Raw genomic sequence first — 14,431 nt, forward strand, 5'->3', positions numbered from 1 at the left:
AAGTACTTTTACTTTTAATACTTAAGTATTTTTAAAAGCCAGTACTTTTTTACTTTTACTTAAGTACAAATGTTAATGTGGTAGTTTTACTTTTACTTGAGTACATTTTTGTCTGTGTATTTGTACTTTTACTTAAGTACATTTTTTGAGTACTTTCTCCACCACTGATTTTTAGATCTATTGTCCTCCAAGACGGATCAAATAATATATAAGAAAATGTTTCACCATATTTAAGAGTAGACTTATTCAAAAAGAAAAAAAAACCGCACTGATCGAATCAGAAATCTATTCGCTCTCCTCCTACTTGCTTGCTTGTTTGCACCAAGCGTTGTATGAATAATAAATTTAATGCATCAAACAGGCAAATAACTAATGCTGTTAGTCATGTCAGCAAATGATTAGCTCTACTTAGTCACTGCATAATCAGGATCCAAAAATAAGAGCCACAGTCTATGAGCAAGATGTCTTCCTCAGACATTTTTCTCTGCTTTTTTTCACTTCCGATAGCTTCTATATACATCCATCCGTCCATGAGCTTAGCGTTTCCTTACTTTATCATGGAAAGCAGGGAATCTTTATGTTGCACTCAACACATTGGGGCTCGCTCATACTCTCATATAGCATTAATAAGTCAGGAGTTATTCTCTTTCCTGATATCTGTGATCTTTCTTTTCCGCAGCGATTTATTTAACTAAAAACACACAAACAACAAAGCGATGCTGGAATCCATGCCAACCTTTCTTCCAAGTGACATTTTGGCTACAAACGGTTTTCCAAAACTAATTTCACTGTCAAGGGGAAACACTTGCATGCTTTTGTTAAATTTGTTTTGGAGTCACATACTAAAGACAGCGGCAGACCTTCACCTTTAGCATTTTCCGATTTCTGCTACTTAATTCATGAGTAACCGAAAGCAGAAATGAATAACGTAACCAGATACATACAAAAAGGAAAGTTTCTATACTCATTTAGTCCAATATATATATGAAATATATGAAATCAGTCTTTGCGGAAACCTCAATTTTATATTACAATAACGTATATGGTTGCTCAGTTTTATTTCTCATATAAATAAACAAATAATTACATTTCCATTATTGTAATAATCAATGCAGCAGGAAGATTACATTATCCTAAACATTTATACTACGTTATCATACAGTGGGTATTTCTTGCTGGCCTATGCAGACAGTGAAGTTATTATGTTTATATTGAAAACATGATACAACATAAACCTCATCAGTATCCGTTTTTATTGCTCAAATTGAAATCATTCTCACTTTTGTGTACGGCGTCCGTTGCGACTCGCACTTATTCTACAGATCCTTCATGTGCTTCAAATTACAGAGGTCCCTCAGACGTAAACGCTGAGATTTAAAAGATAATCATTAACATCTCAGTTTACATCCAGTTTTAAACACTTCCTGTCCTGCTGAAGCTCAGTCTATTATGTGTGCACACAAGAAGCAGTACGACTGTCACACTCAAGTGTGATTTGTCAATGTCTGACATTCACCAGAAGCTGTCTCTTCTAAAGACACCAAGAGCGCACTGCAGCGACAGAATATTTTAATAAAAATGCTGCAGAGGAAGATGACACAAGCCCAAACTCGGTGCTCTTCACGTTGCACTATTTCCTATTATATCCATCTGCAGACGTACTTGTACGCTATTTGCTCTTTTTTCAAGATTGCCTGGGGTGGTAGTGTTGCTTGTTAAGATGCAATTCTGCAAGAATACCAGGCTGAAAGGGTCCAGGAAAAAAAAAGGTACATTTCATAGAAGTTTCATCAAATGCGATCCCTTCAGATCTTTAGCACATTTTTCAAAATATTCTTTTAGCAAATAAATAATAAAATTCGATTTCAGGAGAACAAGCAGTGTCGTAGCAGAATTTAGATGCTTTGTTTTGAACTGCAGTTTTCATTTGATAGATGACAGATCCAGACTTTATTACAATCTCCTCCTCATAAATTTTCATTTCGTCTTTACAAACAACTAATACAATAGAAACAGACCAGGAAGACCACGCACACAAAAAAAGGACCAGACTTGAAGAAAATCACAACTTCCACCATGCACACAGTTCAGGACGAGATGTTCGTTATCAGGAACTTAATTATTTAACAGTCCCTTAAATTTTAACTATGCCACTATATATTCACAATATTTCTAAACGGCACCAAACTATGGTACTAAATAGATGACTAAGTTATTAAAAAGTAGCAAAAATACTTAAAATTTGTTAGAAATGGTCATTTTGATAGCGGTTCGAAGACGGTTTAATAAAGTTATCCCAATCACATTTCTTGTATTTTAGCACTAAATGCCTTAATTGCATAAATAAATGAAAAACATTCATCAGGATCGTAACAGAGCTCAGACAAGAAAAGGGGGGAAATCCCAGACAAGATTTTGCTAAGGTGAACGCAGCCGAGTTTCACTCCCACCGCCTGTGGCTCCCAGTCACAGGTGCATGTTGTGAAAGTACACACAACCTTGCGAACCATCGTATATAAATAAAAAAAAAAAAACATGATTCATACAAAAATAAAGAAGCCTGGAGGGTGTTTGTGTGTGTTTTTGAGAATGAATTAAGTGGGACCCCCTGACTTACTGTAACACTTCAAAATGAAGATTCTGAGGTTTGGGGATCTTGGATGAAAACACACAATGCATGTTGATTTATGAGTCTTGTGAAAATAGATTTTGTGTCTAAACAGGCTGTGAGAAAGTGGTTTAAAGCAGAGACATATTTGCTTTTCTTCATCTCTCGTTCTCATCCTACAACGTGTTGGCCGGTCTCTGAAGTGCTCAGTGTGAATCTATCTAAACAGGCGATATTTGCTCCTAAAGCTACACCCTTTCTGATAAAAAACATTTGCCAGAATTAAAGCTTAATTTCCTCCTGAGGAGAATGAAAAATGTTTTAAATAAGCTCCTCCATACCATAACACCATAAAAACAGTTAGAATGCCAACACTTTCACTCCATCAGTGGGTTAATATCAGGAACCTTTAGACAAGATTCAGCATTTTCCATAATTAGTTTTGAAATAAACTGTCACACCCAGCAGGGGGTCAGACTTTGTTGTCTGTCTCCTCACCTCAGCATCCTGACACATCGGAGCGTGCAGCCAAAATCTTTAAGGCTCATTTTTCTGAGCTGACAAGCAGATTCTGTTAAGTGCTGCACAATTAAATGAGTAGCGATTAATATGTTTTCTTAAAGGTCTTATCATATGGTGTCGTACTTGATTCATGGCTCATGAATAGAAGAAAAAAAGTCCCGATTTTGAGGGACATAGGTTAAAAGGAGAAGATTCGAGGCTAATAAAAAGCAATTGCAATTTTGTTTTCTCCCCTCCCAAATTTCTATAACATGTATCCATCTGTTTACCCCATCTTGTGTCCATGTCTTCTTTTTCCTTTGAATATAATAATTTATTACGTTCTGACCAGATTCTGATCCGTGACTTACATTTACATAAATAATGTACAAACTGTCAAGTAAAGTGGTGGTACCATTATGCTAAGGGTTTTTTTTAGTCAGCAATATTTGAACACTGTGCAACGTGAATAAAATGAAGTAATATCTCCAAATTCTGCAATTTTCAGACAAATTATGGCTTTCCAACATAAATAAATCATCAAAACTGGCTTCAGAAAGGATAGAAGTTAACGTTGAGCTTCTCGAATGACTCCATCAAAGCTCCAGTGTAAACTATTTTTAGTCTGTCCTGTGCCTATTTGAGGTATTAATGAGTGAGATGCAGGGTGGCCAGGAAACGAGCCAGTTTAAATGAAATGTAACATTTCTCATAATAAGATCTGTCAATTATCACGTCAGAATTATGCCAGAGCTTTTATAGCAGCCACAAAAAGTGTGTGGTTTCTTTGAAACTTGCTAAATTACAGCAGTGTTTCAGTGGGGGTGGATGCATATCTTTCATGTCGGCCTGATTTTGACCCTGTTCAGATTATAGAAACTACACATTCTAATGATTGATTTTAAAGACGTTGAAATTGTATGTGTGTATATTTTTTTCAGAAAATTTAAAAGCATAATACTATGCAAATGTCTTTAGTCAGTTTTTGTTTCTTCACTTTGTTTTTACAAGCTCAGGATTTCTTTCAATTGTTAAAAATTGTCTAAAATCAGTTTTTTTGTATTTGTGTCGTTCACTTATTTTCAGTCGAAAGCTAGACCATTTTCAGAGGATTGTGGTGAAGTGCTGATTAAAAAAGATCAAAAATAAGATCTAAATTATTACATTAGCCACATATTTTGGTGACATGGTTTGAAAGAGCTTTTAGTGGACAAACTGGAATACAGCGGGTAACCAGCTCACACATTCAAAGCTCAGATTCCACATCAGGTTTGTCTTCATGTTGTAAAATCTGCAGTAAACATAGATTTAAATTAAATTTACAAAAAAAATATGAGCCAGCAGAGTCTGAGAATCAAGTCAAACCATTTTAAATGGATAATGGAGAGTTTCCAGAAAGGAAGCCTTTTAATTAAAGGCTAGCTAAAGACTTGCCAGAGTGACATAATACTTTGAAGATGTTTGAGTTGAAATGGAATCTAAAAAAACGGTTTGCGCTTTGTGAGAAGGGTAGAACAGTAACTTGGCATCTGTCAAATGTCAAACCAGAAGGCCTTTCACAGGTGGTCTGAATTCATATCTTTAAGACGCTTCTTTAGCCACCTCTAGTTGTTTACCCATGTTCTTCAGAATGTGAGCTTCCACCAAAACTGCACACCAATTCAATACCATCCGATGCTTCCGTTTCCTCCTGCCCGTTGCTACCAGCATTCCCCCTTTTTGGCCTGACCGGATGCTGCTTTTACACATTAGGATTAGTGCCTTGAATTGCCTGTGTGGACAAGAACCACCTGGCAGACGCGGGCGCCCTGTGTGAGTCAGAGCACTCTGGTCATTAACACGCAGCAGGTAGCATGCACTGGCAAAGGATCAAGTCTGAGGGGTAAGGGTATTCTTAATGTCTAAACACACTCACATCCACACACACACACACACACACACGCACACACGCACACACACACACACACACAGCATTTCTCCTGCAGTGACTTGCACTGATCCTATAAATGCTCCCCAGAGTGTGAGACTGAGATGACTGCTGCCAATCTTTTAAGCATATTTTATTAGCTGCACAGAGATCGATTCATTGTATATTGATAGTAGTAAAAAAAAACATGGACATTCAATCACGAAGGCAATCAAACTGAAACTAGATTTTTGTTGATGTGGCTGATCCCTTTTCCTTACTGGAAAAAATAGGAAAAAAAGGAAAATATAGAGGTATATTTTTTGCGACCGTTATTAATGTAAAATCTGCAACAACAAAAAGAAAAAAAAAATGTACAAAAGACCAGGAAGTAGCCAAAACTGTTAATGTAGTAATGTCAAATAATATCAATATCCCTTTAAAATTACAGATAAAAAGTTTAAATTGCCCCAAAACGGCCTATTTCCTGTTGAGTATAGGGCATTCCTCCAGAAAGAGTTTTTGTTCCACTTGCAGAGTTTCACCTGTCTACCAGTTTTCATAGCTCGACTTGAAACTGGCCTGCATTTTAAGGGACACAGAGGAGACTTTTTGCAACTTTTCTGCACAACCTTTGACTTTGTGCAAATGATGGACGGATGAAGCTGCCAGATACTTTCAATAGTTTTAAGAATTAACTTTCAAAGCCAGAAAATCACCGTATTAACAAAAAAGAAGTTACAGGATTAAAAAAAACATCTATATTTGGTACAAGGATTGCCCTGGCCAGGCTGCAGCAGGCACTTTCTGTTCAGGTCTCCACTAAAACAGCCTGTCACAGCAAAAAGATTCTTTTCACAGCTATTTTGGACTCGCCGCGTCCCTGTGGTGGCCTCTTTTGTCTGGCAGAAATCTCTTGTCACCTTTGTCACCTTTCCAAGCAACTGCTGTTGGATTTTGTTTCTAATTTCACAGCCCAGAGTGGTTACTTTATTGAAAAAATAACACATCTACAGCATTAAGGTTTAGAGTATTTTTAACCTAAAACTGCCTTGACACTGCAATTCATTTACAGTTATTAAAATGGTTATTTAAAAAGTTGTTTTTTTTCCTAATTTAAGTAAAGATAATTAACTAGGAAATAGTGCATGAAAAAAAAGATGTAAACATGGGCATCTAGTATGTAAATTAGTGAAATTAGGTATAATTAGGCATAACTCAGATTGCTTAGTGCTTTACAGATAACTCTTGGTGTGGAATGAGCATTAACCATTACTAATGTGATTCATGTGCAGAGAACTGCATTTATACTATTATAATACACACAAAGGCGCTAGATTTCATTTAGGGGTAACAGAAAATGAAAGAGTACCCATCATAATTTTCATATTTTCACCTGTATAAAGTATTGAAATCATAAAAACATGTTATCTTTTCCATTTCTCTTCACAGTGGTGCAGTAGTAGGATAGACTCCTGCCTATTGGTGGACTCTAAATTATTCTAGAAAAGCCTGTCCACTTATTATTTTTTTAATAGAGTATATCAAAAATATTTGGCACTGATTGGCTGAACCCCCACGAGCATAGATAAGACTTATAAATTGTAAATATTAGCTTCTGCGGCAGTGCTAAGATGGTTTCCACGGTGCACATTAATGCATATGAAGGTATTTGTGGTGTGATGTATAAATATATGTAGCGCTTTTCAGAAATTATTGGACTTTAACTATTCACAGGGATATGTGTATCCCAAGGATCCACTGAACTTTGACATTGTCCATCACATGAAATCCCATTTAAATTCACTGAAGTTTGTGGTTGAGGTGTAAAAGGTAAAAAAAAAAAAAGTTTAACAGATATGAATATTTGATAAGGGGATCTGAAACTGAGAAAAAGCAGAAGACTACAACATGTAGCATTTAGAACTGACGATTAATTTCCAGAGTAATTAGATAGTTTCTTTTTATCTTCTGTTTCTTATTTGTCTCCATCTTACTAAATTCTTTCTTTCACTGACTGATTAACCTAAGTATCTGATGCTCACACACACATACACACATCAGTTTCTTAATTTATCCTCTGTAATTCACTCCACTCATTCCGCATTTGCCACAGTAGAGCTTCAGGATTAGCCACCAGCAGAAATAACACAAGCAGGCTGTGCGACACACACCGACAAACACCATCATACTGTGTATTCGCGACACAATCACTTAGCACTACAACAATTGCACCACCAACATCAGTCAATGACTCCCAAAGTATCGGTACACCCGTTAACACACTGTTAATCCTCCTTTACACACACAGGCACGCTCTGGCCCAGATCCATCTCATGAAGAAGCACTGTTTGGAGGAATGTACAGCAGAAAAGAAAGGGGGTGGGAGGAGGGTAGGGGGCAGCTACACCTCCTCAGTATTTCCATGGAAACAAGCTGGAGAGCAGCATATCCCGCTCAGCGTACTGTCAGAGACGAAAGGATGAATCCAGTCCTCATTAGAGAAGCCAAATCACGCCACACACACAAGGCGACTGATTCTATTATTAATTGCAACACCATTCTCAGTCCCAAAACATGCACACAAACACACCTGGACGAGGGATTTCCTGAAGTTTAAAGGGCAACGCAATCAAGATGGCATATTGGACATCAAACAATGATTTCTTTCATCCTGCTGTTCAGTTTGTACTGTACGTTTCTTATCGGTGTTTGATTTACCTTTGTCTACTTTCTACACAAACAGAACTCGACTTGCAAAGGGATCAGATCCAGACAGAAAAGAGGGGGGGTTCTGTTTCAGTAAGCTGTAAAATGTTCTCTCAACATTGTTTCAACAGTCAAAAGCTTGAGTGTAGGTAAAATGGCATTCATGTTTGGTCTTGCGTGATAAGATGAATAAAAACCAAGTTTGAGCTGCAGAACTGCAACGAGTTTTATTTTTTGCATGTAAGGTGGTGTGAACGATTTGGGCTAGGACTAATCTCTGGGTGGCCCCACATTATGGCCAACGTTCGTTATTTTGTAATAGATCATATTTTTGCTACTGTAAAAATTTGCAAAGAGAGGACGAGTTTGCTCGTGTTCCTGTACGGTAGTGTTTCTCTCTGATGCCCATATCTAGCTCACTCCTCTAAACGCACTCTTTGTTCACTCTTGTACTCACTCATACACCCCCACACAGCTTCACTTGCTACCAAAAATGGTGCTATACTTGGAAGGATTGAAACGCGGAGCAGGAATTCTGGTTATTTCCATCCAGGTTCTTACTGTTTGCCTACAGGACAAAAATCGGATGTCAGATTTGGAAAGATGATGAAAGAACAGAGATTATAGGGGGGAAAAAGATACATACAGCTGCAAATTCATATAAAAATACCCCACATAGAACAAGCGGGGAAATCACTAAAGGAGAAAAGAAAATGATAAACATTTTAGGTTTTTACCTAGTGTCAAAAAAGAAAACTAAAAAATGATGAGTTAATATGGACCAACAGCCAAAAAGATGAATTATTAAGACATCGCTTCATGATGCACTTCCCAAAAGAGAGGTGAGAACTTTTTAAGTACTGGGAACCAGACGACAACAAATCAGGAACAATTGCTAGTGGTTAACTCTTGAGATTTCCCTTTTAATTTTTGTAACTGTTTTCCAGTTCCAAGATCACAAACCAGTCTAAACAGGCTGACCACAATTACCAAAACGAGTAATAATAATAATGTATTACCTTCAAAACCACAGCAAGATGTGTAGTAAAGTTTATAATACTGTGTGGGATATATAATGTGAAATAAGCAATTTTATATGAAAGCAGTTATACTGGTAACTTCACTAAATTTAGCTAGACTTTATTCTTCATTTTTTCTCATGTTTGCGAGGATGTTGGTTAATTTGGTTGCTTAAAAGAACAGTTTGATCACCTTTTGCATTTGATTTTAAATGTGTAAATACTGTGAAACCATGATAAATTTACCTTAGGTTTTCATACTGAGTCTGTCATACCAATTCGTGTTTATTTCAGTCTATTTGTCCTTTTTCTTTATTTTAATGTAGAAAATAAGAACATTTTCTTAAAAAAAACAAATCAAGATGGTGGTAAATGGAATACTGAGGCAAAGCTTATGAGAAGCACTGCTCCAAGGTACTTTCTGTTTGCGCTTCTCTAATTATAAGTTGCTAAGTTGAGATGCTCCGTGTGTCTCTTAAAGCTTTGTGATCTGATGTGATGCAAGCTGAAAGTTGATAAACTGAGATGCTGCAAAAATAATTAATAGGTGGCACAGCCGTGATGGAAGACAACCGACAGGACAGAGAAATTATGTGAAACTACAACACTCTGGTCTATAAATTGGTGGGGAAAACACACACACAAACACACACACACACACACACACACACACACACACGCACACACACACACACACACGATCCTTCATGAAGAGGAAAGTTAATTGTGGAATCCCAGGGAGGTGTTGCTGCTTGACACGTCTGTCATCATTGCTGTCTCATGTTGCAGCTTCAGGAAATTTCAACTACTTAGTCTTTTTTAAGGCAATCACATAAAAGAAGATGAAAAGAAAAGAAAACCTAGCTATCCATGTTCAATTTAACTGATTTGTGCTTGCGGATCGGCATTAATGCCATCTGCAGATACTTCAGACTACATTCAGTTATAGCCAGCTTGGACCAAGATGCAAAGAGGAAATTGCACAAACTAGAAAACATCAGCGTTACTCAACAGAATATAAAGAAGAACTGGGCCCGGATATCCCAGTTTTACTTCCAATGCATCTCCAGATCAGGATGCACCCAGAGGAGTGAGACAACATAAAAGCCAAGTTTAAAATAAGTGTGTGGTCACCAGTATTCTACAGCTTAGCAGAGTTATCTCGCATTTTTATGAATTGTCCTGCTCCGCAGAAGGTAATGAATCAGCCTGTTAGATAACAGGAAGTTAATTCTTCCTTCCTGACCTCCAAACCTCAGCAGAAAAGCAAAGATTCAATTAACAGTCAGAGGCAGCGCGGCTTAATCCTAAAACAAATCATACGCCATAAGTAGACAAACGGGGAATAGAACCAGATTAGCCATTTCATAAACACCTCTTTGCTAACTCACGAAGAAAGGATTTAAACAGCAACAATGACATCTGCAAACTTTTGGGGCTGTTTATAAGGTCAAACTCTGATTTAGTTGTTTTCAAAAAAAAAATAAAAATAGCAAATTATGTGTTATTCTAAATAAGTGAGTCAGAATCTTAACTTTTAAGCTAAGTGACCAAACCAGGCAGATGAAATGTTTTACTGGAGAAAACATTTCTCCAGTAAAATATTTGGAGAAACATTTTACTGTTTCTCCAAACATTAAAAGTAATTCTGCCATGAACGAGCTACAGGGTAGTTTAGCCGAGAAAACGGCTTGTGTTGGTGACTCTGCTTTATGTACGAGTAGATCACAAAACGTGCAGTGACAACTGGACATGAAAGGGACTCTTTGGAAACAAACGGCAAAAATATGTTTAAACCTTAGTGCCATTGTTTGGAGACGAAACTACCTGATAGAAAAGATTGGTTGGTTTAAGCAGCTGTGCTTTCTGAACTGCATAAACTTTCCATCATACTTCCTTGTAATTAGATGTCAGGAAAAAGTGCTGAGCAATATCTCTGCCCGTATGGAGAACATAGTAAAAAAGTAAAAACCACAGCTATTGCTGCACACTGCCTATCAGTGAAGGGAAGCGGATTCGGTTTTCCCTCAGTTATACAAGAAATGCGTTGGTTTGGAAATATTTTCAGTCCCAAAGACCAGGAAACTTACTAGTGGGGAATATTTTAAGCAGCGTCTACTTGAGCAGCCGGGCTAATTAACCAGCTCACATTAGCTGGTTATAGAAAAAGCAGATCAATAAAATTTATATTCTGTGCAATAAGCACTTAAAAATAACTACTTCTACTATTACTACATCTGTAGCTGTTTTTTTTTCTTTAAGTCTAGGCATCAAAATTCAGAAAGTGATTAAATGCCATCTACATTAAAAGTATAACCAAAATTTTCAGTATATTAATAACAGTATTTTAATAAATAAGATCATCTTAAAAGTTTTTGTTTTGAATTATGTTAATAGTGTGATACAGTGAAACTGTGGTAGCTATAAATTACTAAGAAATGAAATGCTCTTTTAGGGCGCTTACATTTACAGCCTAATAAGGTAAACAAACTAAATGTGTGGGTATAAACAAAATATCAAGAGTCATGGTAGAAATCCACAGCATGCTGTCAACTCAACGTCCAAGTTAGAGCTATTAATAGCTCTCAACAGAAGATTTTAATGGAATTTGATTACCCCTTCAAGACCTAAGCATTTTTATTCCTGCTTAATTCTTACAGAGTGGTCCGTTGACTGTCTCCAGCAGCCTGTGGGTTCACTCTGTGCAGGTTGCCAGTCCATCAAACAGAACCGTACATGACAAACGACCATGCATGCATGCAGTATGAATTAAAAACAAAAAATGAGAAAGTAAACACATGCAAACTAACTAAAATCATGGCAAAAAAAAATGTCTAACTTTTGTCGTGCAGCATGTATGCTTTTTGCATAAATCCTGTTTAGGGTTTTTTTTTCATATATTTGAGTCTAATGAAAAGTCTAATTGACTAAAGTGGGTTCAAATGAAGGGCTGCACAGTGGAGCAGTTAGTGGAACTGCTGCCGTGCAGCAAAAAGGTCCTGGATTCTAATTTCAATTTGGGGTCTTTCTGCACAGAGTTTGAATGTTCCTGGGTTTGGGTTGTCTGTAGGGCACAGACAATGGATGGATAACTTCAAATAGAAACCATTCATTTGTTTCTGCATCTTGCAAAGTGAAACATTAATTCAATTTCGGGTAGCTTTTTTTACGAAAGCTGATAGCCTCAACAAGGTGTTTTTATATAGCTTTATATTTCAGTTGACTAATATTCAAGACAATTCCGTTAACTCAAGGTAGAATGACCACTGCTGACCAAATTTTGACTAAAACCAAATGAAAATGTGGTGTGAAAATGGAGGCTCCATGCATGCACTCAGACCTCGGGGCATTTTAGTGTCTCCAGATAACCAAAAATGCATGTTTTTAGACCGTGGGAGGAAGCTGAAGTACCCTGAGAAAACCCACACATGCCCAGTTTGAGCATGAAACAACCGCACTAATGTGTTTTCCATTTTCTGAAAAATATATTTCATTATTTTCTGTATTTTCCACCAATTTTTCCTCATGTAGTAAAGATTTGGAGAGAATTAAGCTGAATAAGGCATGCACATGTTTTTCGGCTTCTACACAACCTGCAAATTACATCTCACCATGCGTTATTTAAGACCCACTGCAGAACTGATCATATTAAGTGACTTTTATGATTGAAAAGAATGCCAGGGAAGACTATTCTTCCATGGGCAATTTCTAATTATTAAGCCCTCTTTTGAAAAAAATCTTTGGCCACACCCAAGCTAAATTGTTGGTATTTCATTTTCTACCATCATACATACAGGAAACTTGGATAAGGGCAGCCAGATTGCCATGTTTCCAGATTTCCATACAGCAGTAAAAACGGTTAAACTCTTATATGTATACTTTGTTAGAAATCTATTTCATCCCAGAGTAAAACAATCCATCTTAAACTTCTGTTACTTCTTTGTTTTGTAATATATGACGGTGAATCTAAAATGATTTTAAGTGAGTCTAATGGAGCCAATTGTATGGAACATCAAATCCATTTATGGATATAAAGTAGGCGTGTAATTTATGATGCAGCTCTGTCCTATTTGTTGTGTGTTTATTAAAACAAAGGCAGTAAAATGCACAGAATCCACCAATGCAGTTTTTGTTGAATACCATTGTGGGTTAAATAACTACAACCTGAATTAACTTGAAGATAGGGCCACGTCCCGTTTACGATTTAAATCATTTAAATAGCAATTTTTGAAATAGTGTCTGCTTTATGCAGACAGAGCGTCTGCGTGAAGCAGCATGAGATAACTGGTTACTGCTGCAACATTTGCATAGCACTTTAACAGGAGTGGAGCATATTTGAGAGATGCTGCGTTGTGGCACCTCTAAATTGGAATGATCATGTTATGTAACATCCAACCTAGCTTGAGATCCCGTGAGGAACGATTTAAAGCTTGGAATCTTCATAGAAACACCATAGAAATGCAAGACAGATACGTAACAATGTGATGGAGGAGCTAGATTGTTTAACCAGTTTAATTGGGCTTGCCTAGCTTGTTTTATATACAAATTTTCCATTGTATGCCAATGTTGCAATCAGAAAAAAGTTACTTTTTCTGCATTTGACATCCGAACATGAGAAACTCATTTTTAAATTTGATCAAATACTGATAAAGTCTGAAGAGATCTGACGTTAAAGAGATGCTTTCCCATCATGCATCTGTCCACTTATTTGCTACACCTTCTCAGGGTTGTGAGGAGGGAGGAGGGGGACCTCCAGCAGTCAATGAACAAGAGGCGGGAGACACCTTGGACAGATCAGGTATCAAAATATTCTTTTCACAATCACATCTGCACGTAGAAATCAATCAGTCATATCGATGAAAAAAAAAAAAACACTTTTCCCATGGTAATGCGGGCTGTACCCTCGCAGGGCTGCTCGCTGAGCTTCCCTCTCTCATTCCAGCTAAGTGAAGCATTTCAGAACAGTGGCGTATCTGCTGGAGAATCAAAGACAGAAAAAGCCGCCAGGGAGCCACGAAGAGCTGCGACTCTGCTCCTTTGAGATCCTCCCCTGCATCCCAATGCCTCGCATGACAAACGACCAGGCAGACACCTTGCTGCACAGGAAGAGCAAGCCCAATTCAGTCTGCACAGCTGTGTGACCACGTCTGTGCGCCTACATGTAGGCTGGAGTTTCAGCCAGGGACAGTGTGTTGAACTGCAAACGCAAGTTCTTCGTCCTCTGCTCAACCTGAGCAGTTTGAGTCATTTCGTCCAAACAAACAGCAGAAATGCAAGATGTGGAAATCGCTGCAGCACTGGCTAGTCCTTATGTCTAATTATGTCATTATAAGGAGTGTGTGTTTGGAGGATGACGGTAAGAAACCCCTCATTAGAGTCACTTACAGGGTGAGAGTACGTACAGTCAGACCTGGTGTGTGATTGAAATGCTCACAGCTTTCGCCCGGTAGGTTTCTGCAAATCAAAGAGCGATGGAATAAGTTGTTCTGCACCCTCCCGTCACCCTGCTTTTCCTGTCTCTTCCCACTTTTGAATCTGAAATTTCTCAGCCTTAGAACTGCATGCATGAACAAAATTTGACCAGCTTTTTTTTTTTTTTTTTGCCTTCCTTCGTTGAGCCAAACTGAATTCATAAAAACGATTACATAACAAAAGAAGACACAGTGTCCGGTAATTTGAAGGCAACCA

General features: G+C 37.5%; 1 protein-coding gene across 7 annotated transcripts in view; it reads right to left on the minus strand.

The window, feature by feature from the left end:
* LOC103132202 (disks large-associated protein 2-like) overlaps positions 1 to 14,431 on the minus strand; it is a 93,741-nt gene that overhangs the window by 71,707 nt on the left and 7,603 nt on the right. The gene's annotated exons all lie outside the window — the stretch shown is intronic.

The sequence above is a fragment of the Poecilia formosa genome, unplaced genomic scaffold, assembly GCF_000485575.1.
Source record: "Poecilia formosa unplaced genomic scaffold, Poecilia_formosa-5.1.2 Scaffold1, whole genome shotgun sequence".
NCBI classification, from domain to species: Eukaryota; Metazoa; Chordata; class Actinopteri; order Cyprinodontiformes; family Poeciliidae; genus Poecilia; species Poecilia formosa.